The 3,307-nt window shown below is 44.0% G+C and overlaps 1 long non-coding RNA gene across 1 annotated transcript; it reads right to left on the reverse strand.

Moving 5' to 3' along the window:
* Positions 1-363: 363 nt before the first annotated feature.
* LOC117956705 lies at positions 364-2,143 on the reverse strand. Its single transcript, XR_004659344.1, has 3 exons — positions 2,133-2,143; positions 729-733; positions 364-445 (listed from the first exon to the last, which is right to left on the reverse strand). It is a non-coding gene; the product is annotated as an uncharacterized LOC117956705 (long non-coding RNA).
* Positions 2,144-3,307: the final 1,164 nt, after the last annotated feature.

The following is a 3,307-nucleotide window of genomic DNA, read 5'->3' on the forward strand; positions in this document are numbered from 1 at the left end:
AGTGCCAGCTTGCTAAATGCTCCACTTTGTTCACATCTAGTCGCTTACTTTGCCGTGTGCTGCTTGGCGCTGGGTACAGGATTTCACCGAAAGCAGATTCATGCCGTGACTGGAACCTGGGTAATGAGTGGTTAGAGTGAACGTTGTGGACTGTAACACCAAAGAAAAACATGCAAAAAAATTCTACCTAGAGCCAAAGACAGTTAACAAAATGGACAACGCGACCACAGAGACCAGTTTAGTCATTTACAAGCTCTTTCCCGGTGATGCTGAGCGTTACTGCGCAGCCTCCAACTCAGCTGGAAGACGTAGATGTGGCGTGTGCAACCTGTCTGAAAGCTGTAAATCTTCTGGTAGCTGTGCAAGAGAAATCTCAATCATTGCCAATCAGCAGAGACGGAGAGCGTGAGTGGGAGCAGTCCATGAACGTAGGAGCAGGAGCAACCTCTGGTAAGTATTCTGATTCATTATTTTGTCATTTTGACTGAATGCCTCCACATCCCTGACCGCCTGTGAGCTTCTCCTGAAACTACAGTAATTTATGTACTGTGCGACAGAAAGTCACGTTGTTACGACACAATCGTAACATGAGATACAAGGTAATGGAGCCTTTTACACATTGTCGACGAAGCATAAGGTTATTTTATCCTACCCCCTTTCCATGAGTAATCATAAGTATAAGTAATCATGATGAATAACTGCATATTTAAATCATATTTTATCTTAACACATTCTTTGCAAGAATGTGTTCTCCTAAGTGCCTCAGAGTACTTGAAGCCAAGTTGTTTATTAGCGTATGTCTAAGGTTGACATCTTTTATTTGTTGAAGTAACAGGCGGTCCTCCGCTGCATTGATGACTTCACTGCTCAGCACACACCAGAATGAAAAAATGAAGTTTGACCAACTGCGCTGAAACCAACCACGACAACTAGATCAATTTGGCTACAGAAAGATTCATTGGGTCACTTTTCACTCATTAATAAAATACAATTGGCACAATAACCAGTGAACTGGCTTTAGGGTTTCTGTTGAGAGCCTGAGCTAAATGGACATACACATTTCACAGATTATTACTTAACCATCAAGACAAGGTAGAAATCAATATTCATTAATACCCCTACACATCGCTGCAAAAGAGTGTGGTGATTAGATTTGGCAGAGCAAGTGTGTGTGTGTGTGTGTGTGTGTGTGTGTGTGTGTGTGTGTGTGTTTTAGGTAGAGGAGGGGTCAGACGTTTGTGTTTCAAATTTGACCTGGTGGAGGAATGTGGGCTGTGAAGGGCGGCAGAACAAAAAAAGTTGGATTCACAGAGATTACTGAGTGACAGCTCCTTAACTCATTCACTCTCCGTTTCTCATGGCTCATTCATCTCTCTTTAATCAGGCATCTTTACTGACATCAAGATGTGTGTTACTGAAGGCCCTTACAACAACAAAACAGTGGGAGGGGAAAGGTAACATGGTGTCAATCCTGGCCTCGCTCTGAGACCCAGCAGACCCGGCAGACCCGGCAGACCCAGCCTTTAGAAAAGCCAGTTCAAATGTTTTCCTGGCTGGCGAGGGGCTGAATCTATCAATCAGTCCTTGAAAGCAGCAAAAGAGCCATTTATGCATCAGACAGTGTCTGTCTATTTTTAAAAAACAGGCTTTGATGCAGACTGTTCCCTTCATGTCTACTTTTTACTGAAGCCTCTGTATTGAGCAACGACGACAACAAAAACACAGTCTCATGCATAGTCACACAAGGATTGACATATGCCAGGCGGAGCGAGCGAATCAGCTTGGCCGGGCTTGTTCCCGGCCTTAATCAATGGGAGGCTTAGCTGGTGACACAAACGATCATGGCAGCAGCAGCAGAAGCCGCAGACTGTAGCAAATCCCTGCTCATCTCATTACCACAGACGCATGAAAAGAGCCATATTACCATTTCTGCCAGATCTGTCACTGCGAACATTCAGGGGGCTGACTGAAATATGGAACAGCCAGCTATATACGTAAACATCTGGCACTATGTGCTTATCCAGAAGCTAACCAACTGTGCTGATATGTGTGTGTGCAGATTGTGTTTGGCATATGTTGTCAATCTCCATGCTGTGCATGTCGCCACATTGCAGGTGCTACAACATTTTAACACTGAAATATTGCCATGTTAATGTTGAGGGGAATTATATAATTACAATAAATATGGGTGGTTGCATGGTGTTTTTACACGGTGTGCATGTTGGAATTGAAATAATAGTAAGCCCCAGTCTCTCAGCCCTGTGTTCTCTTAGCCCCGGCCCCTCAGCCCTGGTCCCACAACCCTGGTCACTCAGGCCTGGTCCCTCAGCCCCCCTCTCTCAGCCCTGTGTTATGCTAACCCCTAAACCAATATGATCCGTATAACTGCAGAAATGAATAGAAGGTCAGATGACCAAACATCAAATTTGAGGACAACGTGGGGCCTAATGCAGGGAAGACATAATAGAAATTAGAAAAGAAAGAGTTGAGGGAACATAGGGTCTAATTTGGGGGGAAACAAGCCCACTGGCCCACTTTTTCTATCCTAAATGAAGTGGCATCACCATTGTAGATATCACTGAAAACTAAATGCTAAATGGACTGCAGTTTCACCTTTAACGACCATCAAGTTGTCATGTGAACAACACGACACAAAAACCTAATGGACAGTATAAACTGCTTCACACTTCAAATCTTCAATCAACGCTGTACACTTCACATTTTAAATCTGCATGCTGACACTTCGCGTTACTTTGAAAACATATAGAAGTAATTACTGACAGATTTCTTCAAGCTGACACATACTATTAATCACCTTCATATGACTGGCCTGTGCAGCTGTGCCTTTGTAGTTGTAATGCATTTCCTTATTTCAAAGTTTAATGTGGTATGTCTATTTCTTTCTTCTAACCACTGTATATGCAGTGGAAAACATTCACTAGTCAGTCACGATGAAGACAGAACACCTATCACACTGAAGACAGAGCTAGAGACGAGGAAGCACTAGTCCTTCTTCTTTTGTAGCCCTGAATCAAATGGATATATTTAGACCCGCTGCTCTGTGCTGTACAAACCAAGCGGTATTCCCCTCTCAATCTGTACGGCTGTGTTCCGCCGCCGCAACACAGCCAGGGGTCTTCCACACTGTCAAAGGCTTTGTTGAAAGAATACCCGCGCTGAATCAATCCCTTATGTAGTGGACACAGGAGCCGATTCACAGCAATAGGTTCCTCATAGCTGATCCATGTTGTTTTGTACAAAGCCTGCCGTTGTGTAGACGGGAGCCAAGCTGTCTTCCCATGACCAG

This window comes from Etheostoma cragini, chromosome 14, assembly GCF_013103735.1.
Source record: "Etheostoma cragini isolate CJK2018 chromosome 14, CSU_Ecrag_1.0, whole genome shotgun sequence".
NCBI classification, from domain to species: domain Eukaryota; kingdom Metazoa; phylum Chordata; class Actinopteri; order Perciformes; family Percidae; genus Etheostoma; species Etheostoma cragini.